The sequence below is a fragment of the Molossus molossus genome, unplaced genomic scaffold (genome assembly GCF_014108415.1).
Source record: "Molossus molossus isolate mMolMol1 unplaced genomic scaffold, mMolMol1.p scaffold_m16_p_13, whole genome shotgun sequence".
In the NCBI taxonomy this organism is placed as follows: domain Eukaryota; kingdom Metazoa; phylum Chordata; class Mammalia; order Chiroptera; family Molossidae; genus Molossus; species Molossus molossus.
In genome coordinates this window covers 87,000,150-87,025,294 of record NW_023425348.1, presented here as the reverse complement: position 1 = coordinate 87,025,294, position 25,145 = coordinate 87,000,150, and the positions used below count along the sequence as shown (strand labels likewise).

Here is a 25,145-nt window from a genome sequence, read left to right as displayed (position 1 = left end):
TCATTTAAGGCTAACCTTGAGGACACTGTGCTAAATGTAATAAGCCAGTCACAAAAGGACAAACACAACATGATTTAACTTATATAAGGTATGAAAAATAGTCAAACTCGTAGAAGTAAGACTAGAATGGTGGTTTCCAGGATCTGGGAGGAGGAAATGGGGAGTTTCTGTACAACATGTCTAAAATTTCAATTTTGCAAGATCAGTTCTAGAGGTCTGCTGGACAACATTGTGCCTATAGATAGCAATACTGCATTGTACCTTTAAAAAGCTGTCAAGAGGGTAACTCTTATGTTAAGTATTTTTACTACAATAAAAAAAAAATAAAGAATGAAAATTGGGAAGAAAGAAACCCAAAGATTGACCCCAATATAAGGATTTTTAAAAGTCTCTATACTTCTGAATTCCTTTCTGTATTTTTCAGTTCTCATCCCCAAGGGGTACAGAACATGCTTGATTCTGTGCCTGAAGCTAGAACCTGGAAGCCTGGTTGGTAGCCTCGAGCTCACTGCATTCTTGGATATCATGTACATTTATTTTTTTTTACTGTTTTTTTTGTTTGTTTGTTTGTCTATTTTGTTTTAAAAAGTGCATGACATAGCAAATACAATAAAAAAGGGAATAAAGTTTGAAGAAGAAAACAAAATTTCCTTCAATCTTGATCATGCAATGACTACTATTTAGTCATATCTTTTATATTCTTTTCTCATTTTGCCCCCTCTTTTGATATATGTTTAGACACATTCATAATTTTACATAAACAGAGTCATTCTATCCATGACATTTACATATCTTTTTGCACTCAACATTATTCTATGAACGTCGTTGACACTAATACATATGGATAATAACAATCTTAAAATTAAAAGCTAAACGATAAATTCTTATACCTGCTACAACATGAATGAACCTTGAATACAATATGCTAACTGAAATAAGCCAGTCACAGAAGGACAAATATTGTATGATTATACTTCTGTGAAGCACCCATAGTACTTAAATTCACAGAGACATGTAAAACTAAAAGCATCAAATGAACAAACAAGAAAACAAACAAAAACTCATAGACCCAGGCAAGAGTGTGGTGGTTACCAGAGGGAAGGGAAAGTGGGGGCTATAAAAGGATAAAGGGGATAAAATATATGGTGATGGAAGATTTGACTTTGGGTGGTGGGCACACCATGTGATATACAGATGATGTAACAGAAATGTACACTTGAAACCTATATGAACTTATTAACCAATGTCACCCCAATAAATTCAATTTTTAAAAAAAATATAGAATGATGGTTACCAGCGGCTGGGAGGAGAGGGGAACATGGAGCTACTGTTCAGTGGGGTTTCAATTTGGAAAGATGAAAAAGTTTTGGAGTTTAGTCATGGGTATCGCTTCACAAGAAATTTCCATACTCATGTCATCATCTCCAAACTCCACAGTTTGAGAAGGATACTTTGCCCTTCTGCATTCACCGCATGGATACAAACTTGGGGTGGCCCCTAATTTTTCAAGATAGTTCTAAAATCCCCACTTTGGAGACAAATTGTAACTTGGTGGACAACTTCTCTGCACAGTCAATCGTCTCTACTACAGACTTAGGATGGAACAGTGGGGTCCTAATGCAGGATTCAATCTAATTTCATAGTGTTTGTTGAGAGTGTATTCTGTGTAAGACTGAGTGATGCATCAGGAAACGCAGAAAATTGTTGAAAATCACCACCTCGCAGTGTGAAGGAAACCTAAGGATGGTTTCGCCCAGTTCTTTTGTTTGGAAAGGGAATAAACTGAGGCTCAGAGAGGGAAATTGATTCACCAAACCATGCAGGTGATCAGCAGCAGAAACAAGGTGAGAATCTAATTCTTATCTGTCTGTTAACAAAAACCACAATAATCACCCCCAAACCTTATGATCCAAACCAAGATGCCTACCTGTTACTGCAGCCCAGTCCTGTGTGTTCTGACTGGTGGTTCTGGTCACTTCTGGGGAGTTCTCAGCCTGAACTTCCTACTGGCTATTCCTGCCACAATGATTAGGCTGTTTTGTTCTCCATCCTCTGAGACTTCCTGTCCCTTTCTCAGGGTAATATTTATGATTACATAAGATATGAGTCTCGCTGCACTTATACACAGTTGATACATAAAAAGTACCTCTGCTTCCTCTTCCTAAATTTCAAGGTCTGGAAAATGACACAAATTGGAAGTAACACGCAAAAAAACTTGTGAGCACCAGTGAGTTGCACAGCGCCATTTAGAATTCATTTTCTCCATTCCTATAGGTAATTCAACTTATTCCCTTTAGCCTGAATTTTCTCGCCTACTAGATGGGATGGATAATAATTACATTATATGGCTGTTGGGAAAATGAAAAAGAAAGGATATGAAGACCTTATGAAAAGTAGGCACTCAGCTTGATCATAATAGTGATGTTAATTTTGAATTGGGGAGAATTTATTTTTCCCATTTCCCAAGCTTTTGGCAAACTGAAAGCAACCTGTGGGAACGCACCACCTAACTGATACTCCTTTTGGTTGCCTCTTCACGCTCTGCCTCTGGCTTCCTATATTCCTAACTTCATACTCAGTGAAGTCCGGGAACATATTGGGAAGGATGTCAGTGGATTGGAATCGGAGGCAGAGCTCATATCCTGGAAGTATGTGCTGCTGAGGGGGCATTGTTGCTACTTTCACATTTCTTTTAAGGCTGCTTGCCCTTGCTCAGAAGGGGGGTGTGGTGAAGGTGGTTGTAGCATGACATGCTCCATGCTTTCTTAATTTCTTGAAGGCTGGCAAGACGGGTCCCTGAGAGAGGAGCAAATCTAAACCAGGGGGATTTAAAAAACTCATAAAATGCTTGGAGCAAATTTTAACCCCATCTTTTTAGTCTCCAAAGGAGGTGATATTGCTGAACGGACCTACCACAGATCACGCGTCTAGTCAGTGGGAGAAACAGAACTAGGATCCGAGTCCCTTGGCAGCTGAGTCCAGGCTTACACCACAGCAACAGTCTCTCATTGTGTCATCTCCATCCCCACGACCAATATTGTCTTAATTTAAGAACCTCATGGTCCAGACCTTCCTCTGGGTCTGTGATCTGTTTTGAACAAACTGTCAAAGAAGAATCTTAGTCATTTGGGCTTCTCTCACCCCTCTTCTGAGTCTGAGAAGGAATGTGTGGAAAAGTCAGTTCAATATCAGGTCAGTTTCCTCATATATAAAATCATGATAAGAAGTTCTTCAGAATTTTTGTGAGGAGTAAGACATATACAAAGTCATATATGTGAGTCCTATATAAAGTGCCCAACGTAGAGTCTGACATATATTGACATTCAAAAAAGAAAAATTCGTGTTCCTTGTCCAATATCTTCTTCCACCCTCTTTATAGAAAAAGATACTTTATCTCTAGATTGATCTTTGGTCTCTATGTAATTTTTCTACATTTACTCTAAACCCATTCATTGATGGAAATATCTTCAGCCCTTTCAAATAGTCCTGATGCTCTAGACTGGCAAATGACGCATGGTGCTAAAATTGCTTCAAAGGCTCAATCTAAGAATTTCCCAATTTCCCACCCTCCCACCCCAAGCTGGTAAAAGTGGAAGTGCGTCTCAGAACTCTAATGAACTTGAATAAAGGTGACTGAGGTTTTTTTCTTTTCCAGAAATAGGTAAGACAGGGTACAGTCACTATGAAAAACAGTATGGAGAGTCCTCAAAAAATTAAAAATGAAAATGCCTTATGACCCAGTGATTCCATTTCTAGGTATAGACCCAAAGATACCCAAAACACTAATTTAAAATAATATATTCACCCCTATGTCCATTGCAGTGTTATTGACAATAGCCAAGATAGGCAAGCAATGCAAGTGCCCATCAATAGATGACTAGATAAAAAGTTGTGGTACATCTATACAGTGGAATATGACTCGATCATGCTGTCCTTTATGTAAACATGTCTTACTCTTTGTGGTCTGAAAGGAAGAATAAGATTCTAGGGAATTTATACACATGTTGAGCAGATACAATTTATATATTAATAGGACACCTCCTTTCAAAAAACCAGCAGTTGACACATTTGGACCTCATTATGCAATTATAAAATTTTTTTTCTAGAAATTTTAATACAATTTTCATGAGATGCGGCAAAACTTTGCCACCTAGATTACCAGTTCTATCTTCTACATTCTCAATCTTCTTGAAAAACTATTAACTTTAACATATTATATATACTTAAACTTAAAACATTGCTTCTTGCTTTTAAAATATGAGACATGTTATCAAACATATGACAATGGTTTTTCTCTATTGATTTTACCTTCTAATTTGAATGCTATGAAGAACATAACTGTTGATCTTTGTATCTATACATTTTAAATAATTTAAAAATGGTTCTGTTAACAAAAAATTTTCATTGATTTCTTGTTTAACATTGGTACTACTCACATAATTTATAGTACTTGTCTGGATGTGAGTCTATTTTTATTAAGGCATTAGTTATTACAATCCAATTGAGTTTAACTCGATGTTGACATTTACATAGCATCAAATGTTTAGTGTGAGTACTGACCATTTTTCTGATTTAGAAGACACGTGAGGAATTTTAGGAAGCCTCAATCAATTCACTTTACAAACCTTAGTAATAGAATCATTGATTTCCCCAGACACAAAAATATCGACAGGCTCGTATGGTTCTTTATTCTGTGATAAACTTGGGGACAGGACAGATAACTGTCTTTACAATTGAATTTGACAAAGCAATCTGTTCCAAGAATTTGCCATAATAAGGAGAGTCAAGTAAATTTTGCACATTTTTTTCCTAAATAAAGTGCTATTAACACTATTATAAACTTCTATTGTTAATACCTGTTAAAAAATAGCTTAATACAAAAGGATTTCTTAAAACGGGCCTGATACCAGGGTACATCTCTTTGTTTCTTTATCTTCACCAGATCACTGTCCACTTCCCTTAACTAAAACGACATTGTTCCTTTTAGTGCACTTTGCTTTTTCCTTTCTCCTCTGAGAGTTCCCGATATTTATTATTCTAGATTTTTATAAACTCTTAGAAGTCTCTAGAAATCAGTAGGACTTCATTAAATTTTAAAAACTTTATAATAAAGTTAATTTTCCTCTACAGGAAGGTAAAAATGCCTTTTCTCTTCCTTGCTGTTTATTCCACTGGGGATCACTCTTATACCACGACAGAGAAAAACATGAGTAGATTATAGGTTTTGTTTCTTTAATTCTTTGCAGCTCTGCTCACTCTCCACAGCCCAGGAGAGCTCCCGTTAACCACACATCTTCACAGAAGATGACAGATCATCCTGGCGACATGAAGTGGGGTCTCCCTTCACGTGACAGAGGACCTGTTAAGTTGAAGTGGAAATTCTGGAAACACGCACATACAATAAAGTTATACATCTGATAGTTCTACGTTTTCCTATGTGCAGTGAGCAATTGGGAAGCCAACATCTAGTTCATGGCTAAAGAAGCTACCTGGGCTGATGTGATTGCTGTAGACACAAGAAGCCAAAGTGAGACCAGCAGAACCAAAAGACGTAAAAAATACAGACATATAACCTCTCCACCATGTAAGGAGACAGCAAGAAGTCGGTGACTCTGAAAAGGGCCTCCCTCTGCCCCATCCCTGTAAAAAATATGAACACAGTATTGTTGTTTATGTAAGATTAGATTTCATTTGTAATGACATAAATTTTATAAATTGCATATGTTTGAAAATAAATAAAGATAAAAAATACAGACACAGATATACATACAATCCCCTTACTAAAATATATGACAAAAATAATACTGCTGTAAAAGTGTCTGTGTGATTATCCACACAGCTGGTAAGAGTACAAGCTAGAAATTGAATCCTATTCTTCATACTCCAAGCTCATTGCAATTTTCACACATGAAAGAAAACTGAGGTGTCCCTTAGTCCAAGCACAGGCAATTTGCTAACTAAATCTGTGGTCTCCCCAACAATTGTATTTGAAGATAATTAATTACCTACACCTGTGATCTACTTACGTCCAGAGTCACCTCGAAATATTTTGACGCAGTTATAGGTAAAAGCATTTGTGAGACCCTGAGAATCCAAACTGGTATAATGCTATCACTCTTACCTTTGAGAGCTAACCTATTTTTGCATTACTGATATATGTTCCCTTATTAGCTAACCCTCCTTCCCTGAGATACTAATAGTTCTGTGGAACATTATCAATCAATGGAAGAGAACCAGTGATATGGATTCTTATATGCAACACACCACGTAAGAAACAATGCTGGCCTTGGACTTAGGAGCTCTGAGTCTGACTCATAACTCCAGGCAGCCCATTTCTCTATCTGTTTAATGCTAGGGATGAACAAAACCAGACTCTCTCAGGCCATTCCAACTATAACATTAAATAATGGTGTGTCCCAAAGTGTCAGAAAAGATATATGAGGTAATATTAGCAAAGATCATTTCAAACCTTGCTCTGTTAGGAAATCTTCAGGTTTATTTTCTCATTTGCACAAACTATGTTTATTCTTTCTAGAAATGCCTGTTAGTTTATCAATTAGAGATTGCATTTAATTCTATGCCACAGATTCCAGAACACCAAAATTTAGGAAATTAGGGTTACCCAAGAAGTCTGGGGAGACTGTCTGGAACTAATGAAGAAGATTCATCAGTGTTTTGAGCTCCTCTACCTTTCTGTTCAGCTATCCTTGTGGGTGTCCATCCTCATGGGAGCTGTATGGTAGCAAGTCAAGTGCTTCCCCATCAGCTTTCCATTCGCCTTCCTGTAGTAAGAAGAAGAAAGATATGAAGAGGACGAGTAATACCAAAATAAGAAATTGACACATTCCCAAAAATCTCCCAGCAAAATTCCTTTTAGGACTCATTGGCCAGAGCCACGTCCCATAGCCATTTCTATCCTCAAGGAAGACTGGAAAACATCGGCTCTTAGCTGTGCAATGTACTATTGCTGAATTAAGTCATCATCATTCTGGAAGAAAGATAGGGAGGCCAGACGGTGAGGAGGCAAATTATCTGTTTACAATTAATGTTGAATTTGCAAGAAAATTTCTTGGTGAGCTGGGTTCTTTATATACTTCAAGTAGCCTGGTTATGAACTCCTTTGAAGATCTAGCTGCAAATATTTGAAAAATTATGAAATCACACATTTAAGACTTATTAGATTTCTTCCTAAGTATTTTCTTAAACTAGACAGTGAGTGGATATGGAATCATTTTATCACCACTTTGCAAATATTATTAATATACATTATTTGGAAGAATTTTCTATTTCATCTTTAACCCCCGCCCCCCCCCCCCACACACACACACACAGCACCTATATTATATCAATTTAAAAAAAAATTTTCTTAATTGATTTTTTAGAGAGAGAGAGAGGAAGGGAGAGGGAGAGATAGAAATATTGATGAGAGAGAACATTGACTGGCCACCTCCTGCATACCTCCCACCGGGGATTGGGCCCACAATCTGGGCATGTGCCCTAGTTGGGAATTGAACCTGTGACCTCTTGGTGCATGGGTTGATGCTCAACCACTGAGCCACACCAGCCGGGCTATACTATATCATTTTTAATAGCATTTTAAAAACCAAAATTGATTCATCAATGTTTTCTACAATTTTGGCTAGCAATTACTTTTGAGTGTGAACCATTTCTAGAAAATAAATCAAAGCTAAATATTGTGTATTATGACAACTAAGTCAATCTACTGAAGCTGGTGAATGATTATAAACTCTGAACAACAGGATTTGTTTTAACCAATTCACTTTTCCCACCCAGAGTGCTAATTTTCAGTCTCCAATTTGCATACCCAGTAGAAAGTGTCCTTACCAGCTAAAAAACCCCCCTCAGCAAGTACTTAGTGAATTTGCTTTCTGAGATTTCCTTACTGGGCACATATATAAACACATCAACTGTTTTATTTATTTATTCATTTTTGGAAAGCTCCAGTGACATTTACTTTTCCTCTGACATGTGTCAAATCTTAGCATATAATGGGATTAAACACATATGAACCTCTGAATCAATACACATGTGATTTCAGATTCTTAATATTTATTCAATTTTTTAAAGTTATCGTATCACCCAGTCAGTGTGGCTCAGTGATTGAGCATCGACCCATGCACCAAAAGGTTGCCAGTTTGATTCCCGGTCAGGGCACATGCCCAGGTTATGGGCCCAATCCCCATTGGGGGCCATGCAGGAGGTAGCCAATCGATGTTCTCTCTCATCAATGTTTCTATCTCTCTCTAAAATCAATAAAGGCAAAAAAAATTTTAAGTTAGATTATCAATATAAAATGCTGTCTTCATTTTAAATAAAAATTCCTTCATCACTTAATTGATTATCACTACATTAATTCTTATCATTAAATAGTCAACTTAATTTATTGTTACAGGTATTTATTTAAAATGTAATGATTTTGTATTTAAATTACATTTATTTGTGGTTACCTTTAATGTAACAGAGAATACTGCACAAAAACATGCAGTGATGACATTTATTAGTGGGTACTTCCAGTACCCACCTGGCACCATACATAGGTATACAATATTATTGACTATATTTCCTATGCTGAACTGCACATTCTCATGACTATTCTGTAACTACCAATTTGTACTTCTTAATTCCTTCACCTTTACACCCAGCCCCCATTCCCCTGTCCTTGCTGGTATCCATCAGTTTGTTCTTTGCATCTGTCTGTTTCTGTTTTGTTTAATCATTTTTTCTGTTCTTTAGATTCCACATGTAAGTGAAGTCATTGTCTTTCTCTGACTTATTTCACTTAGCATAATACCCTCTAGGTCCATCCATGTTGTTTCAAATGGTAAGATTTCATTCCTTTTTATGGCTAAGTAGTATTTTATTGTGTAAATATACCACCACTATTTTATCTGCCTCATCTATTGATGGGTGGATAAAGTACTCATACAATTCAACAACAAAAAGACAAACAATCTAATTAAAAATGGGCAGAGGACCTGAATAGAGACTTCTCCAAAGAGGGCTTACAGATGGCCAATAGACATATGAGAAGATGTTCAGCATCACTAATCATCAGAGAATTGCAAATTGTTTGCATATCTTGGCTATTGTAAATAACACTTCAATGAACATAGGGGTGCATGTATCTTTTCGAATTAGTGTTTTGGGTGTCTTCAGATATATACTCAGAATTGGAATCACTGGGTCATAAGGCAGCTCTATTTAAAATTTTTTTTAGGAAATCCATACTGTTTTACGTGGTAGCTGCACCAATCTGCATTCCTACCAACAGCGCATGAGGGTTCCCTTTTCTCCACATCCTTGCCAACATTTGTTGTTAGTTGATTTATTTATTTATTTTCATTTATCTTTATTGGTGAATATATTACAGACGTCCCCCTTTTTCTCCCCCCATTTACCCCCTCCTCCCCAAACCATCCCCCTCCTGCCTTCCCAACACTATTGTCTGTGTCCATTGGTTATGCATATATGCATATAAGTTCTTTGGTTTCTCTCTTCCCACCCTCCCTCTCCCCTTTCCCTTTGAAGTTCATCAGTCTAACAGCCAATTTATACTTCTTAATTTCTTCATCTTTTTCACTCATCCCCCCCAGTCTCCTCATACCTGGCAACGCAACAAAATGTTCTCTGTATCTACGAGTCTGTTTCTGTTCTGCTTGCTCATTTTGTTTGTAGATTCAGTTGTTGATAGATATGTATTTATTGCCATTTTATTGTTCATATTTTTGTTCTTCTCCTTCAAGAAGACCCTTCCACATTTCATATAATACTGGTTTGGTGCTGATGAACTCCTTTAGCTTTTTCTTGTCTGGGAAACTCTTTATATGTTAATCAATTCTAAATGATAGCTTTGCAGGATAGATTATTCTTGGTTATAGGTGGTTGCTTTCCATCATTTTGAATCTCTTGCCACTCCTTTCTAGCCTGCAAAGTTTCTATTGAGAAATCAGCTGACAGACTTACGGGAGCTCTTTTGTAGGTAACAAAATGCTTTTCTCTTGATGCTTTTAAGATTCTTTCTTTGTCATTAACCTTTGGTATTTTGATGATGATGTGTCTTGATGGTGGGTTCATCTTGTTTGGTTGGGACTCTCTGTGCTTCCTGGACTTGTGTGTCTGTTTCCTTCACCAAGTTAGGGAAGATTTCTGTCATTATTTTTTCAAATGGTTTTCAATTTCTTGCTCTCTTTTCTCCTTCAGGCATGCTTGAAATTGTCCCAGAGACTCCTTTCACTATCCTCATTTTTTTTTGGAGGCGGGGGGATTCTTTTTTCTTTTTGCTGTACTGATTGGGTATTTGGGTTCCTTACATTCCAAATCAACGGTTTGCTTCTTGGCTTTACCTACTCTACTATTGATTCCCTGTAATTATTCTTTATTTCAGTTAGTGCATTCTTCATTTCTGACTGGTCCTTTTTTATGTTGTTGGTGTTTTCACTAAGTTCCTTGAGCATCCTTATAATCAATGTTTTGAACTCTGCATCTGATTGATTGCTTATCTCCATTTTTGTTTAGTTCTTTTCCTGGAGTTTTGTTTTTTTTCTCTTATTTAGAACTTGTTTATTTGTTTACTCATTTTGGCTGCTTCCCTGTGATTGTTTCTATGTATTAGGTAGAGTTGCTATGTCTCTTAGGCTTGGTAGGGTGGCCTATTATTGTTGGTGTCCTGTAGGGTCCAGTGGCACAGCCTTCCTGATCGGCCCAGTTGGGCCCTCAAGGTGTACCCCTTGTATGAACTGTACACCCTTCTGTTGTAATTGAGTCTTGATTGCTGTTGGTACATCAATGGGAAGGATTTACTCAGGCTGATCAGCTGCAAGGACTGACTGTGCCCACTGACCATTGGCCTCTTACTGCCTTGGAGGATCAGAGCAAGACTTACTTCATCAGGGCCCTGGTACCCACTGTGTTGACTCCTTGAGTGTGTCACTTGTGGAGTGTTTGGGTGGTGGTGTTTTGAAGAAGTCTGAAGCTGTCCACGAGGTGTGCTGGCTCTGGGGCAAAGTCAGCCACTGCCTGTGTCCTACCCAGGGCCACCGGCATAAGCTACAAAGTGATCTGCAGATGGCTGCTTCTTATGCTGGGCTTGGAGGTGCCCAGGAAAAACCAAGTTGTGAACCAAGGCTGCCTGCTTCTAGTGCCAGGCCTGGGGCCAGTTAACAAGATGTATAGGGCTCACTGAGACCAGATACTGCTTTTTTGAGAGATTTTAGGAAAATCTGAAGCATGATCCAAGACCAGCCAATCCTATGGTAAAGCCTTTGAAAACAGCTTGGGTGGGCCCAAAATTTGTTGGGGCAGGGCAAACGGTGTGAGTCAGGTTGCTGGAGTCCCAGATATAGCGGCTATCTGCCGCCCCAGGGAACAGCTCACTGAAGGATCAATGGCCTCTGACAGCAAGTCTGTCCAGGAGAAAGATGCCCCTCCAGCTCTCGCCCCAATGCCAAACAACTCAGTTCTTCTCCGAACGTCTCTGGTGCCTTTCAAGTTGCCTCCCCCATGCTGGAGCTCAGAGAAAGCAGGTCTGAGTAAGTCCGTGCACAGGCCCTTTAAGAGCTGCCTGGGGCTCCAGAAGCCTCAGCCTCCCTCAGCCTCTGTCTCCCTCAGCCTCAGTTCCAGCTGCTTTTTACAGCCAAAAGTTTATGGGGACTTCTCTTCCTGGTATTGGAACCCTGATCTGGGTGACTGGTGTGGGACAGGGACCCCTCTATCCTCAGGAAGGACCTTCACAGTGAGGTGTCCTCCTGATTTTTATCCTCCACACATGGGTGTGGGACCAGCCCGTCCGCGCCTCCGCCCCTCCTACCAGCCTCTATGTGGCTTCTTTAATTTCATAGTTGTAGGACTTCCATTCAACTCAACGTCAGGCAGTTCTGAATGATGGTTGTTCTGTAGTTTAGTTGTAATTCTGATGTCGAGTTTACCTACACCGCCATCTTGACCAGAATTCTCTTGATTTATTGATGACAGTCTTTCTGCTAGGTGTGAGGTGATATCTCATTGTGGTTTTAATTTGCATCTCTCTGATGATTAGTGACATTGAACATCTTTTCATATGTCTATTGGTCATCTGTATGTTCTCTTTGGAGAAGTCTATATTCAGGTCCTCTGCCCATTTTTTAATTGCTGAATTGTATGAGTACTTTATAAATTTTGGATATTAATCCCTTATCAGATTTATCATTGGTGAATGCCAAGTCTTCTTTAAGGAGAATCACATGGTGTCATGAAATTTAATAGTTCATTCCTAAAGTGTGAATATATGCAACATGGAGAACCCAAAATAATATAGCCTTTTCTCCTACTCAGATTTTCAAAATCTTTGTGCCTTGTAGTTGAACAAGCGAGACTCACAGAATTCAAAGAAAACAACCCTACCCATTCCCCACAACTGTCTTTTCTGAACATTCTCAATAAATAGTTTCCCTCAGTTTCTTATTTAAAATCTAAGATAAATTACTGACAGCGAGCGAAGAGTTCTCCAGTCCCTTCAGTAATTAAAGTGCACAGTCTCACACAAGAATCAAAACTCAGCTACCATTGACAGTTAGATGTCTTTCTTTCCTCAGTTTGGGTCTGCTTTAGGCAGGACGCCTGTCTGAAATGGGAAGAAGGAAAAGTGTTCTTTTTTTTCTAACTGTGCTTGCTAAGAGAGATTTCTGATTCTTGCTGAGCCAAGGGTAGAAATGAGAAGAGCTGAGAGGCAGAAAATGTTTTCCTTTATTGGTACTTTCCCAACTTGATGTCAGCCCGGCAAGGGTTGGATGTCCTGTGGCCCCATCATGAGAGTCATTGGCTACAGTTCCCTCAGAATTCTAATGCACTTACTCAGCTGGTTGCTCGTGGTTCCTCATTTGTCTCATCCCTGAGCGTCCAGTGAAAATTGCCATCCTCAAGTTCTCCTTGTTTCTTACTTGTGTCCTTTTGGAGCAAGCTCTAAGACCACCCAGCTAGAATCTTTTTCACGTGGCTTCCATGTAGGACCAGCCATCCCAATACCACCCACTCTTCCCACGTAGCTGTAGCAGACAGCCTACAGGCAGACTCTCATGATTCCTGCCTGCTAGCGCACATGTCTTTTGTGATTGCCTCCCTTGGGTGCAGGCAAGACCCAAGGCTTGCTGTGAATCAATAGAATACAGCAAAGGTGACAAGATGTATGTGATGATGTGTATGTGATTACGTGGTTGTGTTGCAGAAGGCTGTAGCAACTGCCTATTTCTCTTCCTTCTGGCTTGGAGGAAGCAGGCAGCTGTGTAGGTAGCAGCTTTTAGGAAGTGAGAGTGTCCTCTAGCCCACAGCTTATGAAGACCTCCAGTAAACACCAGCAAGAAAAACGGGGCCCCTTGTCCCACAACTGGCAGAAATTCAATTATAATAACAGTGTAAGCTTGGAAGTGAATCCTTCTGCCCTGGCTGGTTTGGCACTGAAGTTAGAGCATCGGCCCAGGGACCAAAGAGTCATGGGTTTGATTCTGGGCAAGGATCTCAGTTGCTGTTGGGTTCACCACTGGGTTGCACAGGAGACAACCAATCAATGTGTCTCACTGCCTGTCCCACACTCTATCTGAAGATAAATGAAAAAAAATATTCTGGGTGAGGATAAAAAAACAACAACAAAGAAAATGAATCCTTTCTCAGTCAAGCCTCAGTTGAGACCAAAAACCTGCCAAAACATTCATCATCGTAGCCTGTGTGATCCTGAAATAAAGGATGCAGTGAAGCCAAGCCCAGAGTCCCAACCCATAAACACTAAAATAACAAAGGTGTGCTTTTTAAACCTCTAAGGTTGTGGTAATTTATTACGCAGCAATAGAGAAATACACTGGCCCTCAGAGTCCAAAGCCCCAGCCTTGGCTTCTTTGGGCCCAGTGTGTTAGACTCAAATCTACCATCGTCCCCAAACTGTGAGGATCTATTTACATTAAGATCCCCACATGGCCCGGTTGCAGCCTGTCTCTCTGAGCTTAGAGATGAGGGGGAAATGCCTCCTTCCTTCTCCTACAGAGTGGGGGCAGGGGGGAAGACACACACAAGTCTGTTTTCTTCCCACGGAATTCTCCAGTAAGGCTTTCAAGCCATCTTCCGTTTCTAATGAAATTCTCTTAGTCCCATCTCAGTCTTCACATTTTTTTTTATTTAAAGGCTGGTTGAGAAAACCATGTGGGGTTCTTCTGTAATTTCTTCTTGGGTGAATGGCATTTTATTTTGTAAATCGGGAGTGATGGTCATCTTCTGGGCAAATCAAGAAGAGGGTGGTGGGAGTGGTCCCTCCTGGGGCAGGCAATAAGAGGAAGCATTGTCTGTAGAAACTTTTAAAACAGCCTCAAAACTGCCATCTGCCTCTATCAGCCAAGTGTAAAGCAATTCTAAACAATATCAACCATAAAACCCTCCTCTCTGGAATTCTAATCTAAAAATGGCCTGTTCCTGACTGATCCTTCCCACTGCCCCACCCTTGGCACAACACTGTGTTAGCTATTCTCTTTGGATCTCAGATGAAACTGAGCAGTCTTCTGCCTACTTAAGTCCTGTTATGTCCATCTGGACAGCCTGGCCATCACAAATCCATGATGATTGCAAAAATGAATGGAGCTTCTTTGATTTGCATAGTGTTCTACCTAAACACTCGTGTGTGTGTGTGTGTGTGTGTGTGTGTGTATACAAACAACTGTAAGAAAGCAGATGGAACATTTGGTATTATCTAAGGTACAAAGAATTAAGATGCAACATTTCTACCATATATTGTTTTTCTTTTTGTTTGATCTAGCAGGAGTGGCACCGGAAAGACACTTGGGTAGGCCTGTGATGGGACAGAGAGGAGGGGGTTGGGCTCTTTGGAGAAGATAAAGGAGTCAAGCTGCAGAAGGGTAAAATAAGCAATAATTCACTTAAGTTGTCATGAGAAGAACATATATGAGGAAAAATGAGCATTTTTTATTTTGGAATATGAAGAAACTTGACTTCATTGACATATTTCTGGATGTTAATTATTCCAAAATTTATTTCACTAAAAGCTCCTGTGGAACTTGGCATGGATTTAAAGATCGTATGGAATGAGTACATCTAGTCAGAAGCATTTTTCAAAAGAAATGCTGACCCCCCCACCCCCCCCCCCACCTTGCCTCTGGTGCACATTAAAAAGCCAACACAAGACTGACTCCAAGTATTTTCCAACTAATAAAAAAGAAGAGATCTTTGAATGAAAGGCTCAGCTCAACAGTGACAAGAGGAAGGAGGCTGTGAATAAAGTGATTGCTGCTAGGGCTGTGGGGAAGGGTGTTAGCTCTCTGTTTCTAGGTGGGTTGAACTGTGTGCAGACTGACCACCTGGAACTAAAGAAGCTGTGTATCTTTGCTCCATGAACTCTGCCAGGAGTCCACCAGACATGGCCATCATGGCTGTCAACAGCTTTGTGAAGATCCCAGTCCTCGGGTTCATGCCTTGGCAGTCAGAACCATGGGGTGCAGCCGGGTGGACAAGATTTCAGAATAGCTCTGTGAGCCCCTCCACAAGTGTTTGAAGGATGAAGACCCCTATAGTTGGAAAACAGCAGCAGTCTGAGTGGCAAAACTCCATGCAATCAATGCCCAAATGGTGAAGATCAGGGATTCTGGATTCTCTGTGGGATCTCATTGTAGGGATGGGGGTTTGGTGGATGAACAAAATGTAACCTTGTGATATGCATTCTCGCAACCTGGCCAGCCGAGGATCAAAGTGTGTGTGGACAAATAGGTTTGCCTGGAGGGCAGGAAGACTGCCCCATTTGGAACTGAATGTTTTGTTTGCATGTGAATAGATTAGGTTGGCATGTCAAAGGGTTGGAAGACCGCCCCAAAAGGATAATGTCCCAGGAAGCTCAGGCAAAGATGGATTTGTTATTTTTTTTATCTCCTTTGATGTTTCTTCACTGTAAAAAGTGAGAGACAGGGCTTGACTGCATGGTCAGCAGAAATACCATCTCAAGGAAATAATTACCTAAATCAACATGTAACCTGGGGGACCACTTTGCAAATAAATTGGGCTGCATCCCAAGACCTAGAGCATTGATCTCTTGCGACGCTCCCCTTCACTTGTAGTTCATGGTGTTGCGCCAACCCCCAGCAGACTCTGAGAGATGGCATCTCATAGCAGATTCAGATCCAGTGGTGGTGGCTAATACTGTAGCAGCATTACCTGAAATCAGTGAATCTCACCCAGACAGCTACTTACTTGATCTGAACCCACAGAACATGAATAAGCTGCTGACAGCCCATAATGAGTGCACTAAATGGGGCCAGATTTTCATCCTGGACTGCCTGTTCAATTACAACCCTAAAAATGACGGGGAGGCTCAGAGCACCTGTGAGCATGTAACTCCCTGGCCATCTCATGCCAACTCAGCAGTAAAAGTCCTAGTGAAATTCCTAGAGTTGTTACCCAAGGACTTTGATGGCTATAATACGCTGCCAAAGAAGTTGGCCTCTCCACTTGTCACCTTGCTGCTGTGTGGAGAGCCAGAGGTGCAGTATGTTGCCCTGGGGAACATCAACCTAATTGTCCAGAAAAGTCTGAAATCTTAAAGCTGGAAATCAAAGTCTTCTTTGTGAAGTATAATAACCCCATCTATGTTAAACTAGAGAAGTTGGACATCATAATTTGTTTGGCATCCCAAGCCAATTGCTCAAGTTCTGGCAGAGCTGAAGGAATATGCCACAGAGGCGGATGTTGACTTTGGTCACAAAGCTGTGTGATCCATTACACAGTGTGCCATCAGGTGGAGCAATCTATAGGACGTTGTGTAAGCACATTGCTTGATCTCATCCAGACCAAAGTAAACAATGGGGTCCAAGGCGATTGTTGTCATCAGGGACATCTTCCGCAAGTAACCCAACAAGTACGAAAGCATCATGGTCACTCTGTGTGAGAACTTAGACTTGCTGGGTGAGCCAGATGCTCAAGCAGCTATGATTCAAATTGTGGGAGAAGATGCTGAACAAATTGACAATGCAGAGGAAGGTGGAAGGTTAGGACATGCTATGCCAATCTCTGAAGCTCACTAATGGCATTTGGATCTTGGCTGAGTTATATATCCAGCCAGAAAACCCCAATAATATGCACCCTGGAAAGACCTGGAGAAAGCCCTTCAGACCCCAGATGTCCAAAACAAGCTAGCTGTCAGTAAAGAAGTCTTTGGTTACCTCTTTGGAAGATCTCTCTGCAATGTCTGCCTCATCCAACAGGCATAGTGCCTCTGGAAGCAGGAAGTGCCTCCGACTTCCCCTACGATATACAGAGTTGCTCACAAAACTAGGCAACTTTGTCAGTATCAGTTAATACTTACCTAGCCTATCAGTGCATGTGGTCCTATAACCAGTTGCCAGGAGGGTTGTTTACAAAGCTCATTTCAAGAGGGTCTTCTTTCCTGCTTTTGGAGTTCATGACCTAAGGATATCAGAGTCATGAACACTTGAGACCTTTTTTTAAAGCATTGCTTGTCCCGAACTGCTTGTTGTGAAAGGTAAGGCAAAATGGAACACTTGGCAGCCTGTAAAAAAACTTTAGTTTAGAAAACTTTCTTCAGAGCTACAGTGGACTAAAATATAAATTTTGGCAATATATTTAGGACAGGAGCAAATTGTCTCCTTGAGCAACAGAGATTTATACCCTAAACACTGGGCATTTGTTTGCTATGGTCAAATGTGATCTCCCAGTAGGATGTTGCTCATCATCTGCATTTTGCAAAGTAAAAGGAAAAGCACCTGGGATGGGGGGAATATATCTTATTCCTTTGTTACGTTCGAGGGTTTTGTAGGCTGTTTTGAAGGAGGGGACATGAAAGCCACAGAGGAGAATAAGATTTAGTACTGAATAACTGACGAAGCTGACTCATCAGTAGATTAAGGAAGCCTTTAAACCGTTTAGCTGATAAACTGTTATAATGTGTCAGAGAGATAACCAGAGACGCACAGCCGAATTGTAAAGGAGTATTTTATTCTCGCCGGCGGACTGCGGAGGGCACAGTCTCCCCTCAGATCAGCAGCCACGATTCTTGCTCCTCCGATTTTAAAGACAGAAGCCCCGTTCTCCTATTTCCCCCCTCCCTCCGTGGACCGGTACAATAGTGGGCGTGACAGAGATTACAGAAATTAAAATTAGCATTATTCACCGGGCTCACAAATACCTGCGAATGTCTGCAAATACCAATACTGGCAACTGCAAATGCCTCCCAACACGTGGGCAACTATAATCTTAGGCAAAATTCCTTTACTTCCAGGGATAATTAACCAATTACTGGAAAAATATTGAGGAAGGTCTATTGATGATAAAGATGGAGTTATTTAGTCGCCTTAGCCAAGAGACCTACATAAGAATGGAATCTAATCCCCTTAGCCTTGGGGCCCAGGTCAAAACGTCTCTGACCCCATTTCTTCATTTTAACAGCCAAGTCTGTTTCAGGAGCATACAAGGTGGTAGTATCACCCAGAACTGAAAATTCTTGGTGTTTTCCCCACCACTTCCCTCCCTAGAGTAAGCTAGATGAGCAAGTGTGTGTGAGCACCTGAGTCTACTCAAGCTATACTTTTGCCCAAGCATGTGTGAGCTGGGAAACTTTAGGCTTTCCCATGAAGTGTGCACCTCCCACCACCTTCCCATCAGCAGTCCATGTTCTTTTTATCCATCCTTTCACTGTATATAGTCTTCCATCTCAGCTAGTTAAAAGAAGCATGGTTATCCCAAGTTTGCATATAAAGAAACCATTGTTAAGAAGGATTAGTGACTTGTTGAAGATCATATAATTTGTTGGTAGGAGAACTGTGCTTAGAATTCAGGTATCTCTTGACACTTCTTACCATGTTCTTTCTAGTCGTTATAAAGATAATGAGAATTTTGAAAAGAAGCTCTTGGTATCACCGTCCTAAACATAGTTTGTTAAAAATTTTTTTTTAAGTTTAACTTCTTCATTTGAGATCATTTGACTTACAAAAATTTTCATAAATAGTACACAGAGTTTCTATGTGTGTTTCACCCAGATTCCCCATTGATAACGTCTTACATACCCATTGTATATTTTCAAACAGGAAATTGATATTGATAAGATAATATTAATTTTTTTCTTTATTGATTTTTAGAGAGAAAAGAAGGGAGAGGGAGAGAGAGATAGAAACATAAATGAAAGAGAACATTGATTGGCTGCCTCCTGCAGCCCCCAACAGGGGATTGGACGCAAAACCTGGGCATGTGCCCTGACCGGGAATTGAACCAGCGACTTCTTGGTGCATGGGTCGATGCTCAACCACTAAGCCATGGCAGCTGGGCAAAATAATATTAAGAAAATTACAGACCTTATTAGATGTCACCAGTCTTTATATTACTCTGTGTTTGTTGTTGTTGTTGATTGTACAATACTATGAAATCTTATCACATGTATAGATTTGTACAACTACCACCAAAGTCAGAATACAGAACTGTTCCCTTATAACAAAAAACAAAAAAATCCCTCTTGCTATCTGGCAACCATGGATATGTCCTCCATTAAATTCATGCAACATGTAAAAAAGGAGAAGAAATGCTGAAATAAGGATTGTACTATTAGACATTAAAAGTAGAATATACATTAAATAATATAAATTGTGTGTTACTGGTGCCTAACTAGACTGAGTGTTAAGACCATGAGAGTAGAACAGCAATTATGTCTATATATGAAAATAGTACATGAAAAATGTTGATAAATGCCTGTTGAATATATTTCAAATTAGTTATTTTCAGCCCTGGCCGGGTTGGCTCAGCGGTTAGAGCCTCGGCCTGTGAACCAGAGAGCCCCAGGTTCGGCTCTTGCTGAGGGCACATACCTTTGTTGCAGTTTGTCCCTGGCCCTGGTGGGGGTCAAGTGGGTGGCAACCACTCAATGTGTCTCTCTTACATCGATGTTTCTCTATCTCTCTCTTCCTCCCTCTTTCCCTCCCACTCTATCTGAAGATAAATGCAAAAAAAAAAAAAAAGTTATTTTCAAACATTGGGGGGAAATACAACTAACTCCATAAATGATAATAGGCTAGGCTCTGCATCATACTACTCATACTATACCCCAAAATAAATAACAGCTATACTCCAAAGTAAACAGATAACAGGTGGAATGAACAATCATATGTTAAAAAAATGGAAAAGATATCTGTTTTCTTGTTGTCATTATAGAGTTTAGAAACAATCTCTAAATGTATAAAAAAGTGCTTTTAAGTACTTTTTAATTAACATAAAAACTTGATAAGCTACATAATATTGAAAGGATCTATTCAACAGGAAGATATAACCTTGGTAAACATATATGCACCCAATATAGGAGCACCAAAATATATTAAAAATCTTCTGGAGGACGTCAAAGAAGAAATTGAGAGCAATGCAGTCATAGCAGGGGACTTCAACACCCCGCTGGCATCACTGGATAGATCATCTAGACAAAAAATTAACAAGGAAACACAGACTCTAAATGAAGCACTAGATCAAATAGATTTAATAGATATCTACTGAAAATTACACCCCAAAACTACAGAATTCATATTCTTCTCAACTGCACATGAGACATTTTGAAACATAGACCACATGTTAGGGCACAAACTAAGTCTCTACAAGTTCAAGAAGATTGAAATCATATCAAGCATCTTCGCAGATCACAATGGCATGAAACTAGAAATCAATTGCAACAAGAACGTGCAAAGACATTTGAAAACATGGAGGCTAAATAGCATGTTATTGAACAATGAATGGGTTACCATGGAGATCAAGGAAGAAATTAAAAACTTCCTGGAAACCAATGAAAATGAACAAACAACACAAAATCTATGGGATGCAGCGAAAGCAGTTCTGAAGTTCATAGCACTACAGGCCCACCTCAAGAAATAAGAAAAATTTCTAATTGACTACCTAACCTCACAACATAAAGAACTAGAAAGCAAAAAAGAAAACCCCAGAGCAAGTAGAAGAAAGGAAATAATAAAGATCAGAGCAGAAATAAATGATATGGAGACCAAAAAAACAATTCAAAGGATCAATGAAACAAAGAACTGTTTCTTTGACAAGATAAATAAGATTGATAGACCCTTAGCTAGACTCACCAAGAAACAAAGAGAGAGAACCCAAATACACAAAATCAGAAATGAAAGAGGAAAAATAATAACTGACACCACAGAAGTACAAAGGATTGTTAACAAATGTTATGAACAATTATACTGCAACAAATTGGACAATCTAAGCGAAATGGACACATTTCTAGAAACATATAGTCTCCCAAAACTGAACCAGGAAGAGATAGAAAAGTTGAACAGACCAATAACAAAGAAGGAAATTGAAGAGATAATCAAGACTCTCCCAGCAAACAAAAGTCCAGGCCCTGACGGCTTCATGGGGAATTTTACCGAGCATTCAAAAAAGAACTAACACCCATTCTTCTCAAACTATTCCAAAAATTTCAAGAAGAATGAAGACTTCCAAGCTCATTTTATGAGGCCAGCATAATTCTAATTCCAAAACCAGAAAAAGACACTATAAAGAAAGAAAACTACAGGTCAATATTTCTGATGAACATAGATGCCAAAATCCTGAACAAAATATTAGCAAATCAAATCCAGCAATACATCAAAAAAATTATTTACCATGACCAAGTGGGATTTATCCCAGGGATGTAAGGCTGGTACACAATTTGCAAATCAATAAATGTGATACACCACATAAACAAAATGAAAGATAAAAATCATATGATCGTATCAATAGATGCTGAAAAAGCATTCGATAAAATTCAGCACCCACTTATGATAAAAACGCTCAGCAATGTGGGAATAGAGGGATCATTTCTCGACATAATAAAGGCCATATATGAAAGACCTACAGCCTACATCATACTCAATGGACAAAAACTAAAAGCATTTTCCTTAAGAACAGGAACAAGACAAGGATGCCCACTTTCGCCACTCTTATTGAACATAGTACTGGAAGTCTTAGCCACAGCAATCAGACAGGAAGAAAAATAAAAGGGATCCAAATTGGAAAGGAGGAAGTGAAACTGTCATTATTTGCAGATGACATGATATTATACATAGAAAACCCTAAAGACTCCATCAAAAATCTACTAGACTTAATAAACGAATTTGACAAAGTAGCCAGATACAAAATTAACGTCAAAAAATTGATGGCATTCTTATACACCAATGATGAACTCACAGAAAGAGAAACTAAAAAAAAAAAAAAATCCCATTTACCATTGCAGCAAAAAAATTAAGATACCTAGGAATAAACTTAACCAAAGAAGAAAAAGATCTATTGGCAGGAAACTACAGGACATTGAAAAAAGAGATAAAGGAAGATACAAAAAAGTGGAAGCACATGCCTTGTTCATGGATTGGAAGAATTAACATAATTAAAATGTCCATACTACCCAAAGCAATCTATAGATTCAATGCAATCCCCATCAAAATACCAATGACATACTTCATAGAACTAGAACAAATACTTCAAAAGTTTATATGAAACCAAAAAAGACTCCGAGTAGCCACAGCAATCGTGAAAAAGAAGGACAAAGTAGGTGGCATCACAATATCGCATATCAGGTTATACTACAAAGTTACTTTAATCAAAACAGCCTGCTACTGGCAGAAGAACAGGCACATAGATTAGTGGAATAGAACAGAGAACCAAGAAATGGGCCCAAAACATTATGCTCAATTAACATTTGACAAAGGTAGCAAGAGCATACAATGAAGTAAAGACAGCCTCTTTAATAAATGGTGTTGGGAAAATTGGACAGCTAAATGCAAAAAAATAAAACTAAACCATCAACTTACACCATACACAAGAATAAACTCAAAATGGATACAAGACTTAAATATGACTTGTGAATCCATAAAAATCCTAGAAGAAAATGTAGGCAGCAAAATTTCAGACATCATACACAGCAGAATTTTCTCTGATACATCACCTAAGGAACAGAAATAAAGGAGAAAATGAACACATGGGACTACATCAAACTCAAAAGTTTCTGCACAGCAAAAAAAACAACAACCAAAGGTAACCCACTCTATGGGAGAGTATAATTGCCAATGATACATCAGATAAAGGGTTAATTTCCAATATATAGAGAGTGCTCATCCAGCTTAACAAAAAGGAAAACAAAGAACCCAATTAAAAAATGGGCAGAGGAACTAAATAGACACCCCTCTAAACAGGACATACAAATGGCTAAGAGACATATGAAGAAATGCTCATCATCACTAATCATCAGAGAGATGCAAATTAAAACAACAATGAGGTATTACCTCACACCTGTCAGAATGGCCGCCATCAACAAATCATCAAACAACAAGTGTTGGCGAGGGTGTGGAGAAAAGGGGACTCTAGTACACTGCTGGTGGGAATGCAGACTGGTGCAGCCACTATGGAAAATACTATGGTGTTACCTCAAAAAATTAAAAATTGAATTGCCATTTGACCCAGTAATCCTACTTCTAGGAAAATACGCTAAGAAACTTGAAACACCAATCAGAAAGAATATATGTACCCCCATGTTTGTAGCAGCACTATTTACAATAGCTAAGATCTGGAAACATCCCAAATGTTCATCAGTAGATGAGTGGATAAAAAAGCAGTGGTACATATACACAATGGAGTACTATGCAGCTGTAAGAAAGAAAGATCTCTTATTCTTTGAGACGACATGAAGGGACCTGGAAAGTATTATTCTAAGTGAAACAGGCCAAGCAGGGAAAGACAAGTATCTCATGATCTCACTTATTTATGGAATATAATGAACATAAATAGTCTGAAGAACAGGGTAGTCCCAGAGATGTGGAAGTAGGGTACTGACTGACAATCTGCAGAAGAGAGGGTGTAGGGGAGACAGAAACCACAGAACTTGCATAACCAATGGACATGGATAATTAAGCTGGGGACAGGGTGGGGAGGGAGGAGGAGGAGGGTGTCAATGGGGGAAAAAGGAGAAACATCTGTAACAAAAATAAATTAAAAAAAAAAAACTTGATAAGCAATTTAGAAGGCAAAGCCAAATTATAACAAGAGATAAATATTTGTAACATCTATAACAAGCAAGAGGTAGAAAATCAGGCAGGAAATAATAAATGGGTGAAGGGCATAATCAGCTAACTCAACTAGAAGAAATAGAAATGGCCAGTTGTTGTTACATGAGAAAAGAATTTGAAAGCAAATGATTTGTGCAAATAAGTGAAAAGTGATGTGTCCTAAAATGCAAATAAAGGAGGGTGGGAAGAAAGGCTTTATGGGTACCTTAAGAGGGAACATTTGAGATGTGGTAGATCCTGGGAAAGAGGAAGCTGGGACAAGACATGCAACATTATGCCTTTTGCAAAGTCAACATGAAGAGGGTTGGAGTCCAAGCTCCTAGGGCTATTCTTTCAGTAAGAGTATGTAGTGTCTGTTATGTGATAAGTTGAGGGCTGGTGGTGAAACCCAGGTCTTGCTGTCTACTGTTTGTGTCTAGTTAAAATGCAGAACAGTTATGTCCATGCACAAGTTCACAGTATGACATTGGTATATTTCCTCCAGGTCCAGAGAAATGGCCAAATGAAGAAAGCCCAATGAGAGGGTCTAACATCCGAGTTATACATTCCAGCATCTTTTGTCCTTGCTCCTATCCTAAAATTTCAGGCCCAGAAAATTCCAACTCTGGGTTTCTTCTGTACCTGGCATCCAGAATCTTGTTTAACTGGTTCAGGGATAGTACTAGAAAGGCCTCAATGCTCAGGCTTGGGTCACCTTTCCCCACACAGGAAATGGAATTACCTTCAACATCATCACTGGGAATGTATAGAACCAACATTTTAAAATGACAAAGAGTAATGAGCAAGTCTACTCTTCAAGATGCAACATTTGGCCCAGACATTATGTACAGAACTATAGATCCACACATATAGTTGAGCATTTTCACAAGCACATGGCTTATAGTTTTTGCTTCCACACATACTGAACCACTCAATGTTAGTTATGGAGATTCACCTCTGGTGACAGACATCGCTTCCACCTTGGTATGCTGTTCCATCCTAAATGTCCCTCTTTCTGGCAAAAGGGAATATAGGTTAATCCATAGAGGGAAGAGTAGGGGTATTTAGATCAACACCAAG

The 25,145-nt window shown here is 39.4% G+C and overlaps 1 pseudogene; it reads left to right on the top strand.

Annotated features, from left to right (window-relative positions):
• Positions 1-1,318: 1,318 nt before the first annotated feature.
• Positions 1,319-18,923, top strand: LOC118628720 (annotated as a pseudogene).
• The last annotated feature ends 6,222 nt before the right edge of the window (positions 18,924-25,145 follow it).